Raw genomic sequence first — 18,247 nt, forward strand, 5'->3', positions numbered from 1 at the left:
TGCCTTCCACAACTCATTCTCAGGGGCTGGCAGCTCAGATGTACTTGTAAGGTTCTCAGCTGCTTAAGAACCTTAGATTTAGTAGATCCAACTATAGAGTTTTCCTACTTCACAGGAAGAAAATGGAAGCATGGCTTTTCTCTTGTAGGAATTAAGAAACAAGAACCTATCCCATTACATATTCCCTGTAGCTATAAAAAGGATCTTTCTCTGGTTATTTCTCAGCATCTGGTGGGTTCCCCTGGTGTGCTCCCCACCAGGAGGTCATCGTTCCCTCAGGTTCCCATCTGCCTGTGGTAGATGCATGGCTATGAGGCTGTTTTCGTAGACCCATAGAAAGAAGCATCTTCCTTTGCTGTTTCTCCAGGGATAGGGCTGGGTAAAGGGAGTGGGGATAGGAGGTAGAACAGAGCTGCTTCTGACAGCCCATCTCCATGAAGTTCAAATTTCCAGCCTATACAAAGGCAGAATGACTCAGCACTGTGGAGGTTCTTTCTACAACATGCCCCTCCCTTGGGGTACTTAACACCTGTGACTGGAGGGGTGGCCTGAGGTGGACTCTGGGTGGAGTCACTTGCAGCTGTAACATCAACAATAAGCCATTGGCATGAAAAATTTTCGGAATTCTACAACTTCCTGGTCTCAGGAGTCCCCTTGCACTTACAGATGCCAGTTGTGTTCTAAAAGACCCTCCCCATGGCCTCCTATCCCTAAGTCCAGGGGTGCCTGGAATAGTCTGTGCAACCAGTCTTCTCTTTTGGTGGGATGGCAAAGTCCAGGCACTCTATCTTCTCTTCCCTTTGCCTGTAGTTACCCTGGCACTATGGCTACACTGCGCTTTGTTTGCTGAATGTTGAGCCATTGATTATACTGCAGAAACAGGCACTGGTACTGACAGGTGATTACTGTTTAGTCACAAAGTCAGAGCTCCATGCCTGAGAACGTTTATCTTCAGGACAAGTGAGCTGAGGCAGAGCACCCAAATCCTTATCCTCCAGTTAAACCTCAGAGCTTATTCTCCTCCCAAGACATTATTGGGTCAAAGTAACTTATATTAAGTACTCAGTTAAAAATAAATTTGAATTTTATGAACCACAACAATACCTACACATATTTGAAAATAACAGTTCAGGTAAGAAAATCCATTTATTCTCTCCATATGGTGCACAGAACAATCCCTGAAGCTCTTAGAATCACATTGCAACGGAGGCTGGGAGAATTCTTCTTGCTCCTCCCTGGAATGTGTGATTCTGGTTTTCTATGTTTTGCCTATTCTTGAGCGAAGGGACTGAGGCAGCAAGCAGCAAGCAAGTCTGAGTCAGTGACCTAAACTTTTCAAGGTTAATTGCATTTTCTGCCTCATAATGAATGCCTTTAAGCCAGAGAAGCTTTATTTTAACCCATCATGGATGGAGTCAGGCCCTGGCATGGTGAATCCTGATGAGGGGAGCCAACATGAAGAGAGCCCCCACTCATTAAGCTTCACCTTATCCAATCCCATCTACCTGTGAGGCACACATATTTTAAGTACCAACTAAGTGAGGCTTTGAGGGGACAAGAAGGATTACAGCTTCCTTCACCTTCAGCCACATGCTGTTAAATGGGAGCTGACTGAGGTTTCATGGGCCCCTGGAGAAGGCAGAGATAAAAGGGAGGGATTACAGAAAGTGGGCCCCTGCTGGCCAAAAGTACAAGAGGCCAGGGGTTAAAGAAGACCACACTAGTGCTAGGGTTATGGCTCAGCAGTAGAGCGCTCGCCTAGCATGTGCAGGGCCCTAGATTTGATCTTCAGCATCACATAAAAATAAATAGATAAAAAATAAAGGTATTGTGTTCAACTACTACTAAAAATAAAAATATTAAAAAAAAAGAAGACCTCACTAAGATAAGGGGGTTTAGAGGAGAGGCAAGAGCCGAAGTTGTCCTCTGAAGTCTAACAGGGAAAAAAGATTGGCACTCAGGGGCTGGGGATGTGGTTCAAACAGTAGCGCGCTTGCCTGGCATGCGTGCCGCCCGGGTTCGATCCTCAGCACCACATACAAATAAAGATGTTGTGTCCGCCGAGAACTAAAAAAATATATTAAAATTCTCTCTCTCTCTCTCTCTCTCAAAAAAAAAAAAAAAAAAAAAAAAGATTGGCACTCAGCCTCCATTCTGGCTTAAATTCATATTTAAATTTCTTGTGGGCCAAAGGCATCCTTGCTGTCCTCATCAGAGCTCTCTAAGGGCATGTGTGTGTGTGTCAATGTCTGCCAGGTTAAGGAGCAGATGCTGTATAAAAGCTCTTTAATGTCATAGAGGAATGGACACATCAGTTCATCTTCTCAGGGCCATGGCATGAGTGAGCAGAGCAGAAAAGTGTGACTGAATTACTGGGACAGCTCTTGCCTCCCCTGGTCCCACACTACACCCAGCCCAGCTATCTGAGGTGGAGGGAGGATGAGGGGCACAAGTGCTAATTACAGGGCCTCAGATTTCTAAACCTCAGCACCTTCCATGCTCACTTACATTTTCTTCGAAGGGAGGGAACCCCTGCGGGCTCCTGGCCCAGGAGCTCACTTTTTCTTGCTTAGTGGTAAACCAACAAAATCTGTCCAGGAGCTGCTGAGGCTGCAGCTAGGAGAACAGCCAGCTCACTCTGGGAGACGGATCAGGAATCTCATTCCAGGGGGAAATACAGAGATGCCCACTTGAAGCCACACTGTCTTATGCAGCAGGCTGCCGTGAATACAAAAGGGACACAGCTTAGCCCTGCCCAGGTGTTCTTCTGGGTCCGGTCTCAGAACTCGGCAGTCAGGCTGGGAAGGATGGGGCCCAAGCAGACACTTGGTATCCAAACTGTAGCACCAGGAGGCTGCCATGGGAACAGATGACCATGTGACTCCCAGGAGAGCGGCCAAGTCCAGAGGGTGGGAAAGCAGAGTTCAGGGGGGAAACAGGATCCGTGTTCCTTAGCCATGGTTCTTATCTAATCTTTAATACATTCAGAAACTTCTTTGCCCCAATACCCCCCATTCCCCCATTCCACATGCAAATTGAGAGAGCAGGGTGGTTTTCATGATGCTGCACTGATGCCTGAAGGGTCGGATGCCAGGTGCAATGCTGCAGGGAGCCCTCTTGGCAGACCTTACTTAGGTCAGAGAACTGGCTTAGATCACCACCACATGGTGTGGCACTCAAAGGATGTGCACGTGGGGTAGGGGAATCACATTCAATTTGGAACACAGAGGTCACCGTGTGCAAGTAAATGTCATGGGAAGGAGGACTAAATGTTCTTTCAGCACAGATGGCCCAAAACAGACCCAACAAGGGCAAATAGGACCCTCTGAGCAGAACCTCAAACCTGCAACTGTTACAGTTTGTAAGAGCAGGGCTAACAGGAGGGCCAGACTTATTGAGATGTTAATGATGATCCTTCTAGAGCTACACCATCTCATTCCTACATGGGTTCTTTTTCTCTAGTGGTTTCTGGAAGAAAAGAAAAGAAAAACAGAGCTTGGCCTGAAGAAAATCAGTTTGTCCATCTTTCCCATGGCAAGGCCATTTTTACAAATACGGGGACAGATTCTTGGAAGCATCACCACCACATCTTGCTAGTGACCAAATAAATATGAGTTGTATTTTTCTGGCCAGTGAGAATATTTCAGAGGACTAGTAATATCATAGCTGCAGAATTACTAGAAACTTAGCCAGGCTTGCTTGGGAAAAAACAAAACAAAACAAAAAATCATTAGTTTGTGTGCAGTTCATATTCATATTCTCTCTCTCTCTCTCTCTCTCTCTCTCTCTCTCTCTCTCACACACACACACACACCCCTTCCCATACACCTATGCTTCTCATATAATACCGCTTCAGATTACTTTTAAAGAAAGTCAACTTCCCCTTGCCCTTAACCTAAGGACAGTTTGACAACTATTTTTTTTAAGGTGGGGGGAGGGGGGCAAATGCACGTTATCTGACAAATCTGGAAATTTCTGTGGATGCAGGGAGAGGCCTGGGTGGTCAGGGATTATGAGAACAGTCCATCTGTACCTATTCCCTTAACCTCATCTCCCCCACAGAAAATGATTGACCAACACCAACATAAACGATGGATCCTGAGTGGACAAACCTCATAAATAGAAGAGATTGGGATTTCTGAATCCTAGTACAGTCTCATTTTCAAGTATCCTCCCCAGGACACTTGCATTCCCTAGAACTTGAGGTGGAGGTAGGGGAACAGAATGGAAATGCACTGGAAAGGTAAAAGCCCTGAGAACAAAAGCTAGACTTGGTCAAGGCCCTGTTCAGTTGCTCTTCCTCTGTGATCTCAGACCGGAACTGAAATCTGTCTGAACTTCAGTTTCCTTGTTTATAAAACAAGGCTAATACCACATCTCTAGAAGGATTATTTTTGAGGTCCCAAATAAGAGACATAATGTACATAAGAACCCTGTGAATTTTTCCTATCAACTTCCCCTGCCTCCTATGACTCCTCTTCCTTCAGAATGAATGGACTTAAACTTTATGAGGCTTCAGCAATGAGAATGTGCCCTCAAGGTACAGAAGCCCACTTTCCCTGGATAAGAACTCCAGGGTGGATCCTGGCCAGCTATTCACCTTGCAGTGTCCCCTCCCTTATAGGAATCTGACATCATTTTGGAAATCTTCCCTAAGTGGTTCTCAAAGCACAGATCTGCATCTTCTCTATACCTCAAGGTTATGTCTCCCAGACTTGGTCAGAGAAGAGTAGAAAATATAAAATACACACAATCAACCCAAACTCCTTTAGATGCCTGGCAGTTGCTCTTCCTGCTATATAGAAAAAAGGCAGAACCTCTACTATGTTCCTGACATGCTCTGTGAGAAAGAGGAGTTGAATTAGGTTGAAGACCAGATACCATACAATTCCAATAGACATTGTACCTTTTAATGCCTTGGTTTTGACTAAATTAAAAAGAAAAATGTACCTGGCAAAAAAATTAACTCAGAGCCTTTTGGTGGGGGAGCAGGGGGTAGTACCAGGGATTGAACTCAGGGGTACTCAATTACAGAGCCACATCCCCAGCCATTTTTTTTTTTTTAGAGACAGGGTCTCACTGTGTTATCACCTGAGTTAGCACCTTGCTGTTGCTGAGGCTGGCTTTGAACTTGTGATCCTCCTGCCTCAGCCTCCTGAGCTGCTGGAATTACAGGTGTGGGCTGTAAAGTCTGGAGACTACTGGACAGTGGTGCCTGGCAACTCAGAATCTCTTAAGGAACATAACAGGTTCTCTCTGGTGTTAAAGCTACAGGAGCTGACGCACAATAGGATTAGGAAGGGTGAGTAGAGCCCAGGGCTCCCTGATCAGAGTCTCAAGGTCACACACAGCTGCTGGCATCCTATGCTAGGATCAGATGGGTCAAGTCATTCTTGCTGCTTCTCTTGAGAAGGACAGCAGCGCCTCCCTTGAAAGCCCCTCATAACAGCAGATAGAAAGAAATCAATTAGGCTCCAGGGCCTGCCTCTTGGTTTCTGGTCCCACTGGTGGTACAAGGTCAGGTTTATGAATATCTCCCCTTTCCAGCACTAAATGGAAACAACCTTACTGGACCAACAATACCCAGAGGCCCAAGAGAAAAGTGAGACAGCTGGGGCCATGAGCCAAACATGGGTGGAGAGATGGTTTACTGTACAAATGCTAAGGCCTGGGAAAGCAGGAGGACAAATCCCAGATCTCCTAATTGTGGCAGTCCCAGTGGTGGAGGAGAAGAGGAAGAAGAGGAAAGAGAGGAGGCAGACAGCTAGCTTGCTCTGAAGGTAGAGTTTCCAAACAGCCTGTTGTATATTCATTCACTTGGGGATGCCTGGAGGACAGTCTGATGCTATAGTTAGTTCCTGTAGCTTTGACTCTAGAAAGAATCTGTTATTTTAAGAGAAGCTCTGAGTTAATTTACTAAAACACATTTTACCGGATACTTTTTTCTTTTTATTCTAATCAAAGTCAAAGCATTAAAGAGTATAGTGTCTATTGAATCATGTTGTATTTCATTCTCTATTGTTACTTAACAGTACTGCTCCATACTTAGAACCAGTGGTTCTTAAATTTGAGCCTGAATCAGAATCACTTGCCTCCAAGTGATTCTAGTTAAAACACAGATTCCCCAGCCCCCCACTGAGTGTCAGGTCCAGTGGGTCTGGGGTGGGGCCTGAGACTTCTAACAAATTCCCAGATAAGCCCTGTATGGTGCATATGCCTGTAATCCTAGCAGCTCAGGAGTTCAAAGCCAGCCCCAGCAAAAGCAAGGTGCTAAGCAATCCAGTGAGACCCTGTCTCTAAATAAAATACAAAATAGGGCTGGAAAGGTGGCTCAGTGGCCGAATGCCCCTAAATTCAATCCCTGGTACCCTCCCCACAAAAAGAAAAAAGAAAAATAAGCAAACAAATTCCTAGGTGATGCTGGTCTCGAGACTACTGGACTAGATCTACCCTTCTCCAGGATCTGTTGGTGACTAGTAGCTCTTATAGCCAAGACTGCAGAGCTAAGTGGAAGAAGTGGATATTTGAACTCTACCAGAGCCCAGCTCCATCTGCACAATTCTCACTTTCATTTAACTCCATGTTTTCATGTACCAAGAGGACCAACTTCAGAGCATGAGTCTGTGAGTCAAATGCTATAGAGAAACTCTGCTCCTTCCTGCCAGGTTTTCAAATTCTGCCTTTTATGACAGTTGGCAGCTGCCCAGTTCTGGATGCAAGGTTCAAGTCCCCAATTACCATTTATGTTCATCGGCTAACTAGCTCAAAACTCGCTGCATGTTTGCTATGAATGAGATCACCGGAAAGTAATGCTAGCAGTTATCATCAACACTAATTCAGAGAAAGAGTCCCCTTCTCACCCAAGTTCTGCTGTCAGTGGCAGGAATCTATTCGAGAATGTTTCGTCTCCTGGTCTGTATGCTCTGGTGTCTTGGAAGGAGGCTGAGTGCTGCCCTAGCCTTCTGCCTACTGCTGACTCCTGTCTGCATCTGCTTTCCTTAAAGCTTCTCAGTCAGACTTTTGCCCTGGTGTCATGACCAGCTCTCCCCTTCTCTCCCTTTTCCTGGAAAAGGATCCAGCTGCCCTCCATGTAGGGCTGGGGGAATATGCCCTGAACACATAGTTCTATGCCAGAAGACAAGTCCTCCATGTTCAGCATTGAGAAGGGAATTAGGGGCAGGAGGAAAATGATGTCAGAAAGGCAAGCAATCCATTGGGCAAGTCTTTTCTCTCTGTGCCTCAGTTTCCCACCTCTTAAATGGTTTTCTGTCACTTTACATGTGCAAAATCTCTGGTTCTGTTATTAGTTGACCAGAGTAATTATATTCCAGGTCTCTCTTCTCCTAAACAAAGTTGTTTTCTTTTGTTTGTTTGTTTGTTTGTTCTATTGTTTTGGTACTAGGGATTGAACCCGGGGGTATTCAACCCCTAAGCCATATCCCCAGCCCTTTTTATTTTTTCTTTTAAAGCAGGGTCTTACTAGATTGCTTAAGGCTTCACTAAGTTGCTGAACTGGCTTTGAACTTATGATCCTCTTGCCTCCGCCTCCTGAGCTGCTTGGGTCATAGGTGTGTGCCACCATGCTTGGCCTAAACAAAGATTTTAAAAAGTTTTTCCTTTTTTTGGTCGTTTTTAAAAAGGATAATCAGGTAGCTCTAACAAGATAGATGTTTAAGGCATTTATCACTAGTTTAACTAATTGAAAAAACTCAGGGCCATTGCTCACAGTAAATGGGAAGAGTAACTAAAGAGAATTCATTCAATTCTAGAAGCTGCATCTAGCTGGCCTGAGACAGTGAATACCATATGTAAAACTATTCTGCTACGATGAATTTGGTTATTTCACTTTGCATTGTGAGTGATGGAAAAGTTCTGTTAGATCCCCTGTGCATGCCTTCACCCTCACATGGTGAGGATCACTGCAGGAACTTCTTAGAGTAGATCCTGAGGCTATTACTATCCTCTGTCCTCCAAGCACTGCTTAGACTACAGTTGGCAGTGGGGACCCTGAATCATGGGAAGGCCTTAGGGGTAAAATGGCTGGGGTAAGAGTAGGGAATAAAGTTTTATTTGTATGGTCCTGTATATAGGATAGGGAACTCTTCCAATGTCCAGTTATGTAAGAAAGAAGAACTGACAGAGAAGGGTCTGATAAATGTCCCTTCTAATCTCATCCTGGCAGCATCCCAGACTTAACCAGAGGCAGAGTCTCTGACCTTGGGCTGAGGTAGAAGCTGAGGGTGTGCTTTGAGATACATGCCCTAGTCCTTAAACTTGTTAGTTTCCTGTCATTCTCCCAGATGTTTCAGTGGCTGAGCAGCAACAGGTGTCTCTTGGTCTATAAATAATTCTTGGACTTGGAAACACATCTCTCATGTACTGGCAGAGAGGTGGGGATGACCTGGTATGGTCTGGCCTTTGAAGTGTGATAGAAAGAAGCCAGACTTCTGGCCTCCTCTGCAAGAGTGACTGCTCATTTTGCATATTTTGGCAGTATTGTAAATGGAGGTGAGGCAGGAGCCTTGACCCAGCCGTTCCCCCAAGGTTCTTGGAACATCCCTGTCATCTGCGTGCCTCTATATCACAAGGCTACAATATGGAGACCAAGATTTACAGAGGCACACACAACACTGGTTGAGATGTCACTATTGAAAAAACCCTGTACGTCTGCTGCCCACTGAATATTGTTATGGTTTGGATATGAGGTATCTCCCAGAAGTTCATGTGTGAGATAATGCAAAAAGGTTTAGGGATGAAATGATTGGGTTATGAGACCTTTAACCCAGTCAAGTGGATTCATCCCCTGATAGGGACTAACTAAGTAGTAACTCTAGGTAGGTAGGGTGTGGCTGAAAGAGGGGTTGTCCCTGGGGGCATGCCTTTTGGGTTCATATTTTGTCCTTGTTTTGCAGAGCTCTCTGCTTCCTGGGTGCTGTGTTCCCAGCTGTTTTCCTCCACCACACACTTCTGCCATGATGTTCTGCCTCACCTTGTGCCCAAGGAATGGAGCCCACCATCTGTGGAGTGAGACATCTGAAATCGTGAGCCTCAAATAAGCTTTTCCTCCTAAATCATTCTTGACCCGTCTTTTGGTCACAGCAGCAGAAAAGCTGACTAAATTGTGTTGTTTGAAGGTTAAAAAAAAATGAATGAAAACCACTGGGAAAAACACCAACTGTATTTACTAAGTGCTTTGAGCAAGGTACTACCTGAGTGACCTCAAGGTTTAGAGATTCTGAAAAAGTGACCTGGGAAAAGTCATTTTCTCTCTGATCTCATGGTACTCTCTGTACCCCTTCACAATTCTACTGCCAACCTTCCCCTGTTCTTGTCCACTGTTGTCTGAGGTGGAAACTTGTGTCCAGTGTTTGCATTTGTGGTCCATAGCCCACTGCCTAGCACATGGTCATCAAGAAGAATTGGTTGATTAATTACTCAATGAGTATGACCAGGCTAATTGGCAACAGCTAGTCTTACTTGATGAGCTCCTTCCTCCTGGGTCTTCAATGTTTATTATCTGATGAAATCAGTGTAGGAAAGAATAGAAAAGGCCATTCCTGGAGATGGTATCCCTGCCCAAATTAGAGTTCAATGAAACCTCAGAAGTTAATTTCAGGATTGGCCTGGTGGGTATAACCTTTGTCTAATTTGCTGATTTTAACAGCATAATATGTGTTTGGGAGGGGATGGGAAGAGGCTGAGTGAGACAGGGGGTTCCTGCCTAAATAACTTGAGTTCCCCAAAAGATGTTTGCAAAGCTGCCCAGCTCCAAAATAACTGCTTGTGCCACCAATACAGTCAAGGGAAAGTAAAACAGCTCTGTTTCCAGGAAGGTCTCTAACTGGGCCCTTGCCACTGGGAAGGAATTAAAAGCTCAATGCTGGAAAAGACTAATCATTACATTTGCTTAATTATATTGATGCGAACCTCATAGCCAAGTTCTTTTTAGGATGTTAATGCTAAGGAACATTTCCCTGCGCCTGGGCTAATGTGGAAGAGGATTTAGAGTGTTTTTAAATTCTGGAAACAATCAAATGCCTTTCTATGGGCAAATTCCACATATCTCTAGAGGTTTACTCTTTCCCTTACAGTTTTTCTGATGCTTTTCCTGTCTTTCTAAAATGCCTCCTGGCACCTGGCCAAGGTGCCACAGTATCTTTGGTTTTTAGCATCTTGGGTCAATGTGTGATGAATTATAACCCAGGACTGGATACCTCCGCTAAGTTAATTGTTACAGGTTAGGTTCCTTTGGAAGTGGACTCTGGGATAGAGTTTAGCATGCAGGATATTTGTTTAGAAGTGCTCTTGGGGTCGATATCCTTGGAAGGGAGGGAAGAAAAGTGGAGTGAGAGAGGTTGAACTGCCACATAAGCTTATCACTGACTTGGCTGAACCATGGGGAGATCTGAAGCTGGGATGGCCCTTCAGAGTTGCTTCAAGTTTAGTCAAGAAAGCCAGGTGTTTACACACTCGCCTGAGCAGTCATTGAATAGAAACCACTGCCAACAGCACTCCTGGGGGGATCTGGATGAAACATCAGATTCCATCACATCAGAAACCCAAAATCATAACTACCAGAGCCAACTACTTGCAAAGCATTCTGCAAACATTAACTCTAAGGCTAACAATTTCATAAGGAAGGTTTCTGTGAACCCCATTTTATAAAGAGGAAGCCAAGACCTAGTGAAGTTATCAGACCTGCATAAGACTCCACAACTAATATGCAGGACTTAAATCCAGGCCTGCTTTGCTCCAAAGCACATATTCTTTCCAAATGCCCATCCTTTAATTTTGATGGGCTGTAGCTCCATTCTCCTCTGCAATTTTTAGATGGTTTTATAATTCTTTGACTCTCTCTCTCAATATTTATCTATGCACATATAAAACCCCTTGGCTGAATTTTTCTCTGAACTCATTGGATCTCTTAGGCCTAGGCACTATTGGTCTTGTTCCATTGGAAAACCCACTCCTGTTGGAAATAGGACAAATATTGGGTTTTTCCATGAGGACACGCACAAAAGGAAATCTTAACAGGAGTTAAAAATCTAACAGGAGTAGTGCATAGGGCACAGTCTATAAACCCAGAGACTTGGGAGGCTGAGACAAAAGGATTGCAAGCTCAAGCTCAAGGCCAGCCTTAGCAACTCAGTGAGACCCTGTCTCAAAACAAAAAACAAAAAGGACTGGGAATGGAGCTTGTGGTAAAGTACCCATGTGTTCAATCCCTAGTACAAAAACTAAACAAACAAGCAAAAAAAAAAACCTCAAAGCAAAACAAAAACCTAGCAGGAAACCAGTGATTTTCAACAATATTTGAAGAGTATGAGGTAAGAAACAAGAAGCATTTAAAACCAGATTTCTTACATTTTTCTTTAGATTTTTTAAAAAAACTAGAACATTTTTATCTTCTAGAGATTAGATGTCAGCTGGTAACCAGTTCCAAATCCCCCTTGTCTAGGGAATTGATGAGGCAGATATACCTAAGGCTATACACATCCTTCCTATATCCCCTGAAGGCCATAATTAATCTTGTTCTTTCTTTGCATACTCCAGATCTCCCTAATCTTCAGCATGGCCTGGAAAGGTCAAAAGAAGTCATGAATTCAAGATAAGAAAGGTTGCTGCCTCAGCAAAAAGATGCATCATTGGATGCTCTGTGGACTTTCTCTTCTGGGGTAGGGTATTTTATATGTTTTTCTCTAGATTGAACCAGGGGCACTCTACCACTGAACTACACCCTCAACCCTTTTAATTTTTTAAAATTTTGAGACAGGGTCTTGCTAAGTTAATAGGGCCTCACTAAATTGCTAAGGCTAGCTTTGAACTTGTGATCCTCCTGCTTCAGGCTCCTGAGCTGATGGGATTACAGGCATGTACCACTGTGCCTGGCTCTGGGGTGCTCTTTTTGTCAAAGATGCATACTTAGAAAAGCATGTGGCATCAGACCATGTAAGATGCAGAGTTAACTGAACAGGCTCTGGAGTTGCCTCCTCAGTGTATTCAAGTCCACATGTCAAGGAAGCATTTCCTAGAGGCCCTTACTTGTACCCATTCCTCTAGCCCAGGGAGACTCTAGAGATGAGGAATGATGGGATGATTCCCCAAATTTTCCATTAACTGGAAAGTGAACCTAATTTTTGGACATGGGGAGAATCTCAAATTATAATGGGAAGGTGTAACAGCAGTAAATTTATCTTGTAAATACAAGGTACAAAGGTAGTTAGGTGAAAGCGAGACTGCCAGAAAGACCTCACAGAGGAAGTGATTTACAAATTGAGTCTGAGGGAGGCATAGAAGCTTGATGGCTCGGGAGCAGATGAGATGTACAAGGAACAGGATGTTCAGAGCAGGAAGTGCTCTAGGAATTTCAACCAACCGCCCTGGTACAAAGAGGTCTATTGCAGGAGATCAGTACTGAGAGGTAGTCAACAGCCAGTTGGTGAAGGACCATGAGTGCCCTGAGGAATTTATTCTGTAGGCGAAGGTAAGGGGTGAAAAGATTTTTAATAAGGAAAAATACTTGCATGGATTTCATGTGGGTGGAGGAGTACTGGCAGACAGTGAGTAGATGTGGGAGAGCAAGTAAGAAATCATTGCCACAATCCAGGTGAGCTATGGGCAATAAGATAATGGTAATGAAGGTAAAAATATGTTGGATAAAGGAATATTTAGGGGGCAGAATAAAGTGAATTTAAGTGAACACCTAAAGAAAGGAGTAAAAGTAAATTAGGAGTGGAGGACAGTTTCCACAATTTAATTTCAGCAAGGAGGGTGGGTGAATTGGTTGAAAAGCTATCTTTAAATTGAGTGTTATCATTGATGACTTTGGTGAGTGGACCATTAATCCTTTTAAGGCTTTGACTACAGAATTAATTAAGAAAATAATTAAGGAATAATTAAGATTTCTTAGATCAATCTATTGATTTTTTTTTAGAGCAGATTGTTTTGGCAAATCCTATCTTTAAAAAAATGTTTGCTAGAATACATTTCCTTTTTGTAGGTACCAATATTGAAATCAATTATCAAAGCATAGAATTCATTTTGTATAAACAAGAGAATTATACTTTTCTTTCAAGCAAGTTTTAGATGCTCTTTTCTGAGCTTCCATAGCATTCTGGGCATTCCTTCTCAATATGTTGTATCTGCCTCTCAATATGATGCAATTATGCACTAACTTGCCATGGAGGGTTGATGGGTGGGCCAAGGATCATGTCTTATTCTCACTGGTACACTTGATACATGAAACACAATAGGTACTCAAGAAATGAATCTTGCCTGGCATGGTAGCACACACCTCTAATTCCAGTGGCTTGGGAGGCTGAAGCAGGAGGATTGCAAGTTCAAAGCCAGTCTCAACAATGTAGCAAGGCCCTAATCAATGATGTGAGACATAATAAAGAGTAAAAAGGGCTGGGGATGTGGCTCAGTGGTTAAGTGCCCCTGGGTTCAATCCTTAGTACCAGAGAGAGAGAGAGAGAGAGAGAGAGAGAGAGAGAGAAGAAATGAATCTAAATGAATCTGAATTGAATCGAAGCTGCAAAAATAAAAGTCATTAGTCAGGTGCGATGGTGCATGCCTGTAATCCCAGTGGCTCGGCAGGCTAAGGCAGGATCTTAAGTTCAAAGCCAGCTTCAGCAAAAGAAGTGAGGTGCTAAGCAATTCAGTGAGACCCTGTCTTTAAATAAAATATAAAATAGGGCTGTGGATGGGGATGTGGCTCAGGTGTTGAGTGCCCTTGAGTTCAACCTGGTATGCTCCCTCCCTCCAAAAAAGTCATGTCTAACAGATACAATTTGAAGTGCTCTTTATCTAGAATGGCCTGCAGAACTGAACTAATTCCACACAGAAAACTAAGGGGTTGCTCCTGTTAACTCAGCCCAGTCTTAACAGTAACATTAAGTCTTATGTATTGGTGATCATTTTTACACCAAATAGAGTCAATTCCAGATCTGAAATACAATACATCTGGAGTTAGCCCATGATCAGAAACTTTGGAGGCAGTATTTTCTCACCTCTAAAATTCTTTTTTTGTTTGTTTTGTGGTGCTGTGGATCGAATCCAGGGCATTGTGCACTCGAGGCAAGCACTCTACGAACTGGGCTATATCCCCAGCTCCTTCACCTCTAAGATTTTTATTCAAGAATTATATTAAGAGAATTACTGGCACTCATATATATTGTCAAATTAGCCATGCCAGCTATAAAATGTTTTCTCTTTTAAGCTGAATTCCAGAAGCTTCATTTGCATTTTCTCTAACTAAGGGATATTGTCAGAAAAAGCTGGGCTTGCAGGTATGGGGGGGAGGGAGTGAATGTTTCATTTTTGGTTCTTCTGTGTTGAATTAAATATTTTAAGTTAATAATCTTTGACTTGTTATTAGGGGATGTGTAAATATGCTTTTTTTTCTTTTACAGATTATGGTTGCTAGGAATTCATGATTTAAGAATTGTGAAGGTCAAGAATGTGAAATATTAACTAATATCTGAAATGATAGCCTTGAAGATAAGAGTCCCTCAGACATCTGCGCACTCCTTCTTTTGGAGCAAGCTAGTGCAAGGGCTACTGCTGAGAGGCAGGCAGCTCAGCTGCAGCAGTCTGGAACTCATTAATGAGTTTCAACACTTGCTCTTCAGTGTCTACAAGGCTCTGGCAATCTAAATTTAGGTCTACTTAATGGAATGGCTTTGCTTTAAAAAAACTTCTTCCCCAAAATGCATTTAATCTTACACATTTGGAACAATGAAACTGTGTGTCCGTGATCGTTTTTTACCAAGGAGAGACAGGAAGAAGGACGGAGTTACTTAGTGATGACTTAATTTTAAATGTTTTACAATGACATAAAATACTTGTGACTTTCAATGACAACTTATAAAAATCAAAATATGAATGAGTCATGAATAATTAGGTGTTAATAACAATATACTTTTGTGAACAACGGTGTTTCATAAAAGAGTTAAATATTAGGGATTAGGCAGATGCAGAACTTTAAGACCATGAATATTTCACATTATTTTTAATTTCCTGCTGTACTGGGCAGATTAGTATCCCCACAAACTCATGTGTACCACAAACCTAAGAATATGATCTATTTTTTTTTTTTTGGTACCAGAGATTGAACCCAGGGACGCTTAACCACTGAGCTATATCTCCAGAGTCCCCCTTTTTTAAACATTAAAAAAATTATTTCTAGTTTTAGATGGACACAATACCTATATTTTATTTATTTATGTGGTGCTGAGAATCAAACCCAGTGCCCCACACATGCGAGGCAAGTGCTGTACCACTGAACCACAACCTCTGCAGCCCTTTTTATTTTTTATTTATTTATTTTTTAGTCATTCAAAATTTTAATGCATGCCATGAGAAATGAACTTTTAAATCAACTGAATTTTACGGAAAATGAAACAGCAAATAAATTAGACCCCATGTTAAAACAGGAGGTCAGCTAACATCCGAACTTAAGGATGTAATGGGCACAGCCAGCCATCAATTCTACAGTTTTCTTCTAAAGGCTGAAGTCTTTTAAGCAGAACTTTGCTATGAGCAGTCCAGAGATCAACAGCTTTTGGAAATGTTTAACAGGGATGGTGATCAGGGACTCATTTCCTTGGTGTTGCTTTGATGATGTTGTTCACACGCAGAATCACCTCTGCTGCTTTAGCTGCACTCAGAAATATGGAACGCTTCACGTACTTGCATGTCATCCTTGCACAGGGGCCATGCGAATCTTCTCTGTATCGTTCCAATTTTGGTATATGTGCTGCTGAAGTGAGCACTTATTTTTTATTTTGAGTCAGGGTCTTGCTAAACTGCTTAGAGTCTTGTTAAGTTGCTGAGGCTGGCTTTGAACTTGTGATCCTCCTGCCTCAGCCTCCTGAGTTGCTGGGATTACAGTTGTGTGCCACTGTGTCTGGCTAAAATGTTTTCTTATGTGGAAATGAGGTCTGTGCAGGTATCATCGGTAAGATGAGGTCACACTAGATTTGGCTAGGTCCACACATCATGTAGACACAGACACAGAAAAGAAGAAACACAGTGGTGTGAAGATAGAGGCAGAGACCAAGGAATGGCAAGGTCCAGTAGGTGCTAGGAAGAAACAAGGAAGCATTTGTCCCTAGAACCCACAGAGGGAGCAGGGTCCTGCTGACACCCTGATTTCAAGTTCCCAGCCTTCAGCACTGTGAGATGGCAAGTTTCTGTCATTTCAAGTTTGTGATAATTTTTTGTTAATGGCAGCCATAGAAAATGAATATACTGTCTGGGAGGTGGCACACAACTGTGATCTCTGCTACTCGGAGGCCAAGGCAAGAGGATTCTAAGTTCATGGCCAGCCTGGGCAACTTAGTAAGGTCCTATCTCAAATAAAAAATATAAGGAATATAGCTTGGTGGTACAGTACCCATGGGTTCAATCCTCAGTACTGAAGTGGGTGGAGGGAGAAAGGAAGGAAGAAAGAAAATGAACACTCCCTTCTCTTCTATTTCTGGGAATACATCCTTTATGAAATCTTTCCTCAACAAATCTGGCCATTACAACCTCTCTTTCTACTCATAGCAAGCAGACTTCTTACACTCACTTGATTGCTTCCTTATTTCTTCAATGCCACGTCCCATTGACCACTTCCCTTCCCACTCCCAAACTGTTTAGTCAATTCTGGCTTCTAGACATTCCCTTATCTCCCTAGTTCCCCACCTCTGTACCCTTGGTCATGCTACTCCTTCTGCCTGAAATAGTCTCTTCTGTCTCTACCTGAAAAATTCTAACCAGCCTTCAACACTTAGACCATATGGTACTGATTCTATGAAACAGTCTTTTATTGCCTATCAGAATTAATTTTTCCCTTATTTATATATTATTTAAAATATTTTTTAGTTACTGATGGACCTTTACTTTATTTATTTATATGCAGTGCTGAAAATTGAACCTAGTGCCTCACACGTGATAGGTGAACACTCTACTACTGAGCTACAACTGCAGCCCTTATATATTGTTTTATAATTTACAATACCACATTTTGTTACTATGTTACTATTTGAACTCATAAGCTTAAGGATAAGGACTACCTTATCTATTTATCTTAGTAATTTCCAAGCATACATGTTGATTTTTCTTAATTGCTATGGTATAATGAGAAATTCTACACCAAATATTTTTTGGCATCAAATGAGGCCTGTTACTGAATGTTTCATATGTGCATGTGTTAACCTCCCAGTGACATTTGAGCTCTTCAGCACACAGCTTGCACTAAGAAAGCATTCAGTGAGCTGGCTCTGAAATGACACCCTCAAAGAATGGAGCTCTTAAGGGCTTTTGGTTGACAAAGACAAAAGTCCCAAGAACTTAATGAAAATAATGTTTTTCCAAAGAAAGTGTTCAATAAACCAATAATTAATTTTCTTGATTTTTATAATGAGATGCTACTTGGAAAAATATAAACGTTATTCCAAGTCTCAGTTATTTTATGTGTAGTTGGGAATCAATGTCAAGTATGAATAGTTTAAAGGTCAGCCAGAGATTTGGGCAGAGTTTGGGGCTCCTCTGTCTGCCCCTCCCCTTTCTAGGATTTTCTTCCTCATGCTGCAGATCTCCTGAATGCTGGCCTCTGTGGGTTTGATAGAAACTGTGATATCTGAAAACTTTAGCTGCCTTATGCTACCAGATAGGACACACCCTCAAGCTGAAAGCCATACATGACTGGGAAAGTCAGCCACTGCCACTCCTTTCTTGCAAGAGTAGATCCTACTTCAATTCTACTTTTTATCATGCCTTTGTAGTGTTATATTTTGCCCAGTATTTACAGTTACCTGTGGAAAAGTTGGTTTAATAGGATGTACTTGGTTATTACAGAAAGCAGAAACTGCCTTCTTTTAAATAGTTTGTTATTTAAAAAAATATTTATTTTTTAGTTGTAGTTGGACACAATACCTTAATTTTATTTATTTTTATGTGGTGCTGAGGATCGAACCCAGGGCCACACGCATGCTAGGCCAATGCTCTACCGCTGAGCCACAACCTCAGCCCCTAAAGAGTTTGTCATTTTAAAAATAAAAATTGTTCCTTAATACAAAGAACTAGAAACAGTATTAAAAGTCAAAGTCACAGACAGCTGTAAGCAGAGGGGAACTGATTTAAACTACTGCTCAGAAGGCTTCAACTTAAATTTTAAAAACATGACATTACGGGGCTGGGGTAGTGGCTCAAGCGGTAGCGCGCTTGCCTGACATGCGTGTGGCCCAGGTTCGATCCT

At 42.5% G+C, this 18,247-nt stretch overlaps 1 protein-coding gene and 1 non-coding gene across 4 annotated transcripts in view; both read right to left on the reverse strand.

The window, feature by feature from the left end:
• Frmd5 (FERM domain containing 5) overlaps window positions 1-18,247 on the reverse strand; it is a 327,706-nt gene that overhangs the window by 44,856 nt on the left and 264,603 nt on the right. The window lies entirely within an intron of this gene.
• On the reverse strand, window positions 15,670-15,776 carry LOC143395971 (U6 spliceosomal RNA). Its single transcript, XR_013090876.1, has one exon. It is a non-coding gene; the product is annotated as a U6 spliceosomal RNA (small nuclear RNA).

This window comes from Callospermophilus lateralis, chromosome 3 (assembly GCF_048772815.1).
Source record: "Callospermophilus lateralis isolate mCalLat2 chromosome 3, mCalLat2.hap1, whole genome shotgun sequence".
Classification (NCBI taxonomy): Eukaryota; Metazoa; Chordata; class Mammalia; order Rodentia; family Sciuridae; genus Callospermophilus; species Callospermophilus lateralis.